This window comes from Papaver somniferum, chromosome 2, assembly GCF_003573695.1.
Source record: "Papaver somniferum cultivar HN1 chromosome 2, ASM357369v1, whole genome shotgun sequence".
NCBI lineage: Eukaryota > Viridiplantae > Streptophyta > Magnoliopsida > Ranunculales > Papaveraceae > Papaver > Papaver somniferum.
Window position 1 is genome coordinate 64,919,325 of NC_039359.1, and position 11,713 is coordinate 64,931,037.

Sequence of the window (11,713 nt, forward strand, 5' to 3'; positions counted from 1 at the left end):
ACCGGTACTGGGGGCGGGCATCCTATGTCACATTTACTTCTATGCCGGAGTTTGGGTGATTTCAAAAAAACTAGTCGTTGAGGTTTTTCTCTATATAAAAATAGCTAATACTTGGACCCAAAATCCCAAAACTCGTGTGTTATTATATATCTCCTTGAGCCTCTTAACTTAGAAACCTTAAACCCTAGAATAATCATCTACAAATAGCTAAGTATAGTACCTAATCCCACATACAACAAATGGCATCGTTCGACTCCGAGGAAGACTTAGCAATCACCCAAGCATGGTATGCCGAAACTCGTCCTTCAACTATAGATAACAGCACGCGGGATTCCATGTGGTTGAAGGTTTTTGACAAATTTATTCACAATTACGGTAACCCGAAAGGAAGAACTGCTGAACAAATCGAGCAACGACACGACATCATCCTAAATGCGGTGGTTGAGTATCTAAAAATGAAACACCGGATCGAGCACGCCACCCGCAATAGATTTTTCCCTAAACAACTTGTAAGTATCTTCTGATAAATTCGACACAATCCACTCTTTTTCAAATTTTATGTAACAAACTAAGTTTTTGTGTTGTTTTTGTAGCATGAAGCCGTGAAAACACGTTACTTATAGGAAAAGGGAGAAGCATTCATGTTTGATGTCAACGTGAACCACATTGTAAGCAAAGTCATGGAGTACCACCCAGCTGGGTGAATCGGATACGGATTCTTCCCAAGAAGATTGATAGGTTTAGTGGTATATGGTTAGGTTTTTAGGGTAGTTTTTGGTAAGGTTTTGTAGGTACATCTCTATGTAAACCCTCACGAGGCTAAACTCGTCCACTTGGGTCACCAAGTGGTTTAAAGGATTGATGCACGTGCTAAGTGCATTCGTGCTTCCTGCGACAAGGATTACATTTGAAATAAATTATAGTTCCGGCTTATATCGTTAACATAACTCAATACTGTTATATCTCCGGCATAGAAATTATATACTATTTTATGCCGGAATATGGTGTCAAAATTCTGTGTGCAATAAACCATGTTCCGGCATTGAATTTATATACATTACTGTGCCGGTATAAACTACCGGCATGGTCGAACATCTTCCGTTCACTGCCGGAATTGAACATTCAATGCATAACGGCTATTTTTTTAAACCATAAACCAGTAAAAGACCATTTCCGGCGTGAGATATAAGTTATTGACAATGTCAGAATGATAAAGTGGAAAAGAGTTGTTGTGTCCTCATCTATTTAAAGTGGATACACCTATTGCAGTTGATACCTAAAAAAAAATAAAAAATAGGTGAGCTCCAACAAATTTCTCTGATGGAAAATCAATCACCAACTACCGATTTCAGAGAATTTTTATATGAAAAAAAATTATCCACTCCGATAGGGAATCAATCATCATCCACCACCAACTCAATTCCCATGATACTAGAAAAACTTAGAAGGAGAAAACCACCAAGTCACTCGCCGCAATGGAAGAAGAGATACTTAGAAGGAAAAGAGTAGAAGAAGAGGCAGCAATAGAATCAAAATATCGCAAAGAAACTAAAGAGATATACGAACGTGTAAAACAAGCGAAGATAGAAGAAGATGTTGAGGAAGAAACCCAATGGATTAAAAATTACTACATAGTATCGGATCTCCCGGAAGATCACCGCCCTTCAAACCTTTTTTGGGGTCTTATTGAGGATGGTCCTTATATGCCGAAGTTTGTGGACGGTAAGTGCAAGAAACGCAAAATGGATTACGGGGATGTGTTTGTAGCGAATCGCACAATTGCTCTCATAAAATTATGTCGCAAATACAACGAGTTTCTCGCAAGATTCATAGGGAATAGGCATCAAGCTCAGACGCATATACCAACTGGAGAAAAGAGCCTTTTAGGCATTTCGAAGCTGCTTTGTTTCTTGAATCTCGTCCCAAGAAATGATGTTAGTTGCAATTAGCTTAAGATCTTTCATTTCATGTGTAACGTTGTTTATGCGGTTAATGTTTCTAATTTTATTTCCTTAAGATTATTATGAGGGCCTGTTTGGGTTAATGTTATTTATTTCCTTAAGATTATGTGGTTAATGTTGTTTTTTTCCTTAAGTTTATTTCCAGTTCCGACATCGAAAAAGAACCAAATACTATACCGTTACAAGTGTCGGTATTGTAGACATAATTTAAACTTATTGTCAGAATGCCGACATAAAATTGTACCATATGTCCATGCCGGAATTATGACTGTTACAAACCCAATTTATGTGGCAGTTACAAACCCCTTAATTCCACTTATCAAAGTTAGACAACTAATTCTAACTCCTTATTCTTCTCCATTGTAACTGTCGCACCAATTATCCCCCATTGTAACCGTTACAAACTCTCTCATTTTATTTATGTGACTGTTACAAACTCCATTATTACATAAAATTGATGGTTATAGAATGGAAACGGTTCCATCTTTCAATTTCTTTGTTTTCACTTCGCAATTCCAAAACCACTAAACTCCATTATTTGGTTTCATCCTCTGAACCAAATTCATTCAATTCTTCAAACCCAAAAAAGAATGGGTCCTCGCAAACCTCCTGAAAAATCAAAACCTAATCCTGGTGGTAAATCTAAATCAAAAGCATCTATTGAACAAGATGACGAGGAGGAAATAACAGAGATGGAGAGGTAAGTGATGTCTATGTTTATTGAAGCATTCTTAGGGTTTATTTCATAATATAAAAAACACAAATTGAAACTTGCATGTTTATTATTTGTACTAGGTAAAAGGAACTTTGAATTTGCAATTTAGTGAATTTGAAATTGAATTTAGTGAATTGAAATTCGAATTTAGTTTCGGCGTACCATTAAATTTGAATACAATGTCGGATTATATGTCCTGTATCCCCCCTTTATTGCATCTAATTTATTAGAATACCAGCATAGAAACCTTATGAATTTCAACGCCGACACCTCTGCCGGCAGTATCGTAATGTTCACTATCTGTGATGGTTTTTATCACCTTATTTTGTTAAATATATGTAGACAATTCCCATATTACCGGCATAGGATTTTATTTACATACAATGCCGGTACCTGAAAAACGGCATAACATCCTTTCAGATTACAATGCCAGAACATTTGCCGGCAGTATCGTTATGCTCACCATCCATGCTGGTTCTGATTTTCTTATTTTGTTAAATCTCATTTTGTACGTAGGTCCAAAGCTGCAAAAACGAAGAAAGGAAAGGGAAAATCTGTTGATGAAGGAAAACCTAAATCTTCTCAGTCTCGACGTAGTGGAGATGATCCGGAACGTGGTAAGGTCATGATTCAGGAGATTCCCTCGGAGACAGACACAAGCAGCGATGATGATGCTCAGTAGGAGAAATTTGTACCTCCTGATCTAGTAGGTGGATCATCCTCACATGGCTTAGGACAACATGAAGTTGAATCCGGTGAGAAAAAGGAAAAGGACCCACCAAAGCACCTCCCAAAAACATATGACATGATTCCAGAACGCAATGATGGCAAACACTGGGGTCAGCCGAGAGATCCGAAACTCTTATTTGACTACAAGGACTCTTGGGCTCGTTGGATCTATTCAAATTATGTAAGACATTTGCATCTTGTTATTATATTGTTAAATATGACATCCCGTGAATTGAAGTTTGTTTGGTGTGTTTTGATAGGACCACAAGAAAGCCTTCCGTGTTTGCCGCCATCAATAAATGGATACATGGGATTTGGAAGGGGAGTGTGGGACTGTTCAAGCGGCAGTAAGACCATCTGGGTTGTATCCCGCGGTAGAAAATTATGTGGCTATTGATCAAGTGACGACGAATTGCTTCTTGGAGAGTTTTTTTGCTTCAACTGATACCATGCATTTTCCTTTTGGCGATATGACCATTATCCCTGAAGATGTCCAATGAATATTAGGTCTACAGATCCTTGGAAAAGCCGTTAAGAAAGAAGATGACGGTAAGACCCTAGAATGGTCCAAGATCTATGAGCTGACTAAAAAGTTGTTTGGTTGGGACGAGGCAATGCCAAAAGAAAATATGTACATGTCAAAGAATACCATGACAAAGACTATTAAAGTCGTCAAGCTCAGAGAGTTGTTTGGGAATACGATGGGCAAGGAATTGAATGCCTAACAAATTCAGCAAACTATCGCTGCTTATCTGTTGTTCCTCTTGGGCATCGCAATATTCCCTGACTCTAATGGTAACAGCGTGCATATGAACCACTTACAATACTTGGATCCCTTGGAGGAGGTTCATGAGTATTCATGGGTCACTGCTTTCTTGGCACATTTATTAGCGGATATGCGTAGATCTTCTAAGGCGACAGCCTGTCAATTTAATGGGAATTTCATTGTATTACAGGTAATGTGAACTAGTTATTTTGTTTTCCAATTAGTTATTTTCTTATACATTTCATTGGAACGATCTTTCATTGGCGTAGGTGTGGGCTTATGAACACTTCCAAACATTTTTCAAGGAGTACAAATATTTGGAGTCGTCAATGTATGGTTTGGCACTACACATTCCTATAGCTAAGAAATACTTTTTCGACAATAAACCGAAGCCCAATAACAGAACTCGGTTACTTTCCATGAGAGAGGCTTTGGACTCTATCGCTGTCGAAGATGTAGTGTTTGACCCTTATAAGAACGAAAGAGGATTTCACTTTGCAAGGCATGACAATGTAGCATTTTACAATGGACCATTGTTTCATTTAAAAGGATTTGTTATGCATAACCCTCGCCGTGTGATGTGCCAACTTGGGTACAAACATAAAAAACTTACGGGTAAATCTGATACCAAATTCTCTCATGACTTTCCTGAATGTCTATCAGATGAAAAGCATACGATGGTAGTTTACAAACCAACTCCTCTACTTGTACATTGGAATGAAAGGGAAGAACAACAACTAGTGTTGGATAGGGTTGGTTGGGAATTGGCGGAAAACGGTTACGAGTCGGAACCAAGCTTCCTAAGAGGTCATTTGAGGTACTCCCATCCTTGTATTGTACGCCCGTCTACCAAAACAGTGCCTCCACAAGAAGAACTTCCCTCCACAACTGGTGAAAAACTTACTATACCTGTACTTCTAAAGACCCTCATGTTGGTGGTACGTAATTCTTGTTCACATCCTATTATTAGAATGTATATCTATAAACTTATAAAAGTTAACATACTAATGGAATAATATGACAACAGCGTTCGCGGCTAAGAAAATTGGGAAACTGGTTTAAATGCAAGAATAAGGAAGGAGAGGTGCTGACCCCGGCTAAGAAAATTGGGAAACTTGTCCGATGTTTGTCCCACAATGTTGAACAACGGCATGTTGTATTTGTTTGTCTTGTAGGTTCAATTCATCATATGAACACCACAACATGTATGAGCCAATTGTGAAAGCAAAGGATGCGCAATGAATATTTGAAGTGGCTTGTTGTCCGGTCCTGTTTTAATGATACGCGTGTAGTTGTGATCCCAAACTATCTTCTCAAATTCTTTCATAACGGTCCTCCCTTCCCATTCCACCCTTTTAATGGTTGCTTGCGCACTATAGATTGTACTTAGAGAAGAAACGTTCGTCTTATCATTTTCCTTGAAGCCTCTGAGAATCACTCGTGGTTTGATACATTCTTTGGTCATTCTCTTTACATCATCGAATTCATAAGGTTTTAGCTTCGCAACTAGGGAGTGACCAACAAAATATTTCGGATCCCGATGGTTATGACGCCCAAAACACACCGTACAATCCCATTCCTTTTCATTGGTTTCTTTGTCTCTTAAATATAATACAAGCTTAAAGGGGCAATCATCCTTCCTCGTATGAGTCTTGTATACCCTATTAGTCTTCTTTGGATATACATAACCCTTTCTCTTATGTCTATCCTTCTTATTGTATTTCCCACTTATCTCGCAAACCATCTCAAAACGATAATCTGAACGTTGGGTATTCCTCACCAACACACACATGTGTTTAAGTGCCGTCTCTTTTGCCCAAGCAATTGCTTCCTCTGGAGATTTTATTCCCTACATGAGGAAAACAATGGAAGATTATAAGGTTCATTACAAGAAATCCCCACATAAAGTTCTAAAAATTAGGTGAAAAGTATTGTTTGGTAACATACCGGAGGCATTTAATAGTATTCGGACGTATCCGGACCAAGCGGTTTGGAATTTGTTGGATAAATGTATATCACAATCTAAGGAATGTATGAAAAGAAAATTGAATTAGTTTCAAAAAAAATTAAAGTACTATGCCGGGTACTAATTCCGGCATGCTCGACAACAGTTCCACCAAAACAACCAAAGCCGGAAATAAGTACCGGCATTCTCGAATAATGTTCCGGCATTCCGGAAATGCACTTGAAAAAGAGGACCTAATTTTAAACAGTACCGGCATTGTATTTTCTTGAACATCAATCCGGAATTCGTAATACCGGCATGCTCTTTACACAAGGCCCGACGCCGGAAACTGGAGTCGGCATGGCCGATACTTTTAAAACAATGCCGGTACCACAGTGACTACTTCTGGATGTTTTTCAAGTGGTACCGACATGATCGATATGTAAGGTTTCAAGCCGGTAATGTATGCCGGCGTTGTCCGTAATTAATATATCACCCTGGTATTAGTTTCCGGCGTGCTCGATAATTTGTATAAGATGCCAATATTTAAGTTCAAAATTCTTTAACTCCTGGATGTTTTTTTTGTGGTATCGGGATGGAAAGTTAGGAGGGAACCATGCCGGTTTGGATATTCCATGGAATATTCAGTGGTAGATAAAAAGTTAACTGCGTGCCGGCATGGTTTTTTTGGTTGAAGACCACGTCGGAAATTGTTTCAAAATACGGGATATCCTTTGCCGGAATGGAAATAGTATGAATACCGTGACGGTTCTGCTAGTGCCGGCGTGGTATTCATACTACGGGTATTGCCGGCACCAATCTTTTTCAGAGAAAAAAATGGCGGTTTCAAAAAAAAAAAAAAAATCAAATTTTCGACCTCTTTGAAGCATTACCTGTGTGTTGGGGTTGCTTGTATGTTGAACATGTTTACTTTCTTGGGTTGGTTCTTCATAAAACACTTCATGCTCACGAAAATCATGATCCAAGGGTGTTGGTTCATCATATAACTCCAACTGTGAGTTGTTATCATTAACCGAAGATTGAATATATGATTGTTGTTGTAGTTGAGCTAAAGATTCAGCAGCTGCAATTCTCTCCTCACAATCATCTTCCATTTTCATAAAAAAATATCCAACCAAAAATAATTTTCCCTACTTCTACTGTCACCTCACTCACACAAATTCAAATAAAAATACACGCTAATCCATCTCAAAAATACTCAAGATTTTACTAATTATTATTAACCACTAAACCTGATTAGTGAGGGCTAGATTAGAAATTAAAAAAGTAATTATATAAGGGGTGACCCAGATTTGATATTAGGATACCTATTTTGTCATGTAGCTATATCCCCAATTAGTTTCCATATCCCCCAATTGTGCGTTCTATTAGTGGAGCAACGTGCATGATAACGTCTTGTGAAATAGAAAATAGGGAAGGAGAGACACAAAGTAGAGGAAAGAAAATGGGAGAAATTTTATTCATTAGTTTAGAATACAAAGGTTTAGGACGCTATTTATAGAGTTTATATTCTTGGTATCCAAGTAATAGAGTTCGACTAAAGTGGACATCTATATAATAAACTATCGTTTATAACAAAGATCATTTAGTTTGAAATTGAGGTTATAGTGCCAGAAGATTCACAAAGCCTGAATGTACACACACAAAAAACGAAGTGGTTCACTTACTGAATTTGATGAGGTGGTAGGTGCACTGGCACTGTGTGCCAGGCATGAATGCACATTTATGGGCCACCTTTTTTTAGTTTTGGGACAATTCTAGACTCACCAAAGTTTATTCCGTCAAAATTCCATGAGAGACATGTCATATGATTCTATTATTATGATTAACAACTACAAAGAAGAAAAATTCAAGCAATAAAGAACTTGCTTGAGGAGATGTCAAGTTAGTTCTTATATTCTTAAACTGATTTTATCGGTTCACGAACTTGAACTTATAATAAAAAGACTTGGTAATTAAATCCAAACTAAATCGTGTGTAAAAATTAATTTCGTCAGTTTGTGAACTTGTCGATTTTAGATTTCCCTGGATGTCTTTTATTCCAATGGTACTCAAACGGATTTATGAATTTTAAGAGTTTTTCTTATACCTTTTTCCATTCAAGTACATAAACTGTTTTAGACAGTTCTCGAACTTGTGTAATACAAAAGGCTATTGAGTTATGAGACGACTATTTGTTCACAAACTGTTTTGAATAGTTCACATACTAATTTGGTATTGTGACAATTTATTCTTTTCAGTTCCAAGACTATTGGTCCTGGGTTAACCACTTGGTGCATGATCTACATTTCGACTATAATACGACCACATAATTCTTCTTTGTGACTCAAAGCAAACTTCTCACATGCTTACATGAATAATCTACATGGAAAATTTTTGCTTTCTTGGTTACAAAGCAATTTTTAAACATGAAAACTAGTTCACGAACCTAGATTTCTTATAATCTACCAAGCTCTGCTCATCAATATAAATAGAGGACTTCCTGCAAACTAGATTCTTAATCCTGATACTTCTATGTCCTAGTTACGGCTAGAGACTTCCTATGACGAAATTGTATTAGGTTATGACTTTGAAAGACTTGACTAAGAAATTCGTGAATCTCGGTTAAACTATATTTACATGATAGTTATTTGGTATCATATCTTGTTCTTACTGATTGATTGTAGTTTTCGAACTATAGATCAAGAACAAGATAGATAGTAATCACAATGTAGTCATCGTCTTAGAACTTTGTGATTCCACAAGATAGATATATAAAGTACTTTAGGTTTGATTTTCTTATATTTTTCTTATGGGGTGGTAGTGATCCAGGCTTCTCTTTAATAAAAATGTAAGTGTTGCAGATTCTTGAGGTTTGCTAGACTTGTCTATTTCAAATAGATATCCGGACCTTGATATATAATATCTAAATAGAATCAAATAGGCTTCATGTTAGAGGCAGAATAGTCAAAAAGTCTTCATTGAGGTCGAAGCAACTCCTAAGCTTTTAAAAGACATTAGCTAGGGGCCAAAATCATATTGCGTAGGGTTTTGCGAGATCCAAGAGACGTGAAGCAGCACAACTGAAGTTGATTAGATCGTATGGTCGATTCACTCTCAATTACATTCCAGTACGAAATCCGATGGTATTCTAGTGTCTGTAGCGGCTTAATACATTGTGGTGTTCAAGTTATGGACTAGGTCCCGGGGTTTTTCTGCACATTGTAGTTTTCCTCATTAACAAAACTTCAGGTGTCTTGTGTTATTTTTTTTCGCATTATATTGTTTTATATTTATTATAAGAATATCACATGTAATGCGTTAATCAATCTATCCGTAATCTCATCTTGATCATTATAATTTTTGTCTATTCAAAAGGTCTTCTATTATACGACCATTTATCGATCAGGGAATAAGATTGATATAAATTACAAAGTTCTCTTCGTCTCAGACTTTGTAATTCCACAAATACCATCTTTAGCATGTTAATAACCTAGACCGTTTTTCAACTCAATTGTACATGAAAAGAGGAGGGTACCCAAATATACCACAATCTTTTATTTTCAACCTATAAGTCTGATACCAAGTGTGATCATCTATGGACAATAGTCGGGACAATACGACTGAAAACGTGGGGGTACAACAACCACACCTAACTATTTCTTTCGGAAATCTGTATGGACTAAACTCCAATATAATTCCGAGAGCACTAAGTTAATGAGTCTCAATCAAGAAAGATATCAAAGAGCTTTATCTCTTTCTCAACACAATCAGTAAATCAAATATATAGGAATTCGTGAACTTGATTGTTATGAGAATAACTTGGATGGTACCAAAGACCATCCAAGTGTCAATCAAGTTCTATACAACAAACAAGGTGGGATTTATCAACTGTGATTGAACAACGCACAACCTGTGATATTTCAATATATAAAGAAAATATAATGCGGAAAACAAATAATACAAACACCAGAAATATGGTTAACGAGGAAACGACAAATGCAGAAAACCCCCAGAACCTAGTCCAGACTTGAACACTACACTGTATTAAGCCGCTAAAGACTCTAGCCTACTACAAATTAACTTCGGACTGGAATGTAGTTGATCCCTAACCAAGTCTCACACCGATTAAGGTACAGTCGCATTCCTTACGCCTCTTGAATCTCGCAAGACCTTGCACACTCGATTCCCCTAGCTGACGTCCTTTACAGCCTAGAAGTTGCTATGACCCAAATTCGAAGACTTATAAACAAATCTGTCTCCCACAGATAAGTCTTTTCTATTTGTTTTTTCGTCTTAAGATAAATATCAAGGTGAAATAGGAAACTCAAGTATTAATTGATCCGGTCTTATACTCCCGAAGAGAAGCCTAGAAATATTAGTCACCTCACAATAACCTAACTGATTAATGAAAGAAGTTATTGCGGAATCACAAGAGTCTGAGACGAAGAAACTGTTGTGATTACTTTTCATATCTTACTTATCGGAGATAAATCTCGACAAAACCTTAGATAAGATTAAACTCAATACGATAGAAAGAGTAAGATCAACTACAAAGAAAATAGTTGTACCTGGCTTCACGAATCCCAAGTGAAGTCTTTAAGTCGTAAAACCTAGTAATGGTTTTCAGAAGAGATGGAAACCTAGGTTAATGTAGAATCGACTCTAGTTTGCAACTAGGACACATACGAGTATCAGGATTAGGTTTCCCAGATGATATAGTTCATCCTTATATAGTCTTTAAAATCAGGGTTGCTTACAATTAAAGATAACATAGCTTGGTAACAAAGCAATTAATATCCACCGTTAGATGAACACCTGATTTAAGATTCAAGCTAAGTTTGCTTAGAAAATAAACAATCAATCTACACCGTTAGATGGTTTAGCTTAATACAGATAAATTAAATATACCTATGTATTTAGATATGGGTGAAACGTACCTAAACGTTTATAACAAGTTGGATCAATAAGAGTTAACTGAAGTTAGCCATATGAACACTTTTAGCTTAGTTATATTCATCTAACACTTCTAGACCAAATTTGACAATCAATCAATCATGATAGATAATCAAATGAATCTAAATATGTTTTAAGAGAGTTGTTCAAATGTTCACTATCTCATAGAAATATCCATGAACCATTTGAAACATGTTCGGTTTGATTTGTAAGTGGACAAAGTACATATACAAGAACCAATTTATGAACATAATGCCACGGTTTGCAAAACAAGTTCGCATACCCTAATACATTAAAAATCCAGGGACTTTAGTTCGAAAACGAAACTGAGTTCATGAGTATAGACAATACTCCCTCCATTTCTAAAAAATAGGCAGGTTTCCTTTTTTGGGTATGTCAAAAAAATAGGCTTGTTTCCATATGTGGAAAGTCAAATGTTATGATTTTACTACTATACCCATAGAGGGACCGCTTATCTCTCTCCATTTTCTCTCCTAATACAAAAAGGGAACCACTTCTCTCTCCTCTTTCTCTAATAACAAATGAGTGGGGACCAAAGGATAGATTAGGAAAAAATATGGAAAAGTGGCTCCAGTGATTGGTTTTCTTAATTTTTGTGAAAACCAAACAAGCCTATTTTT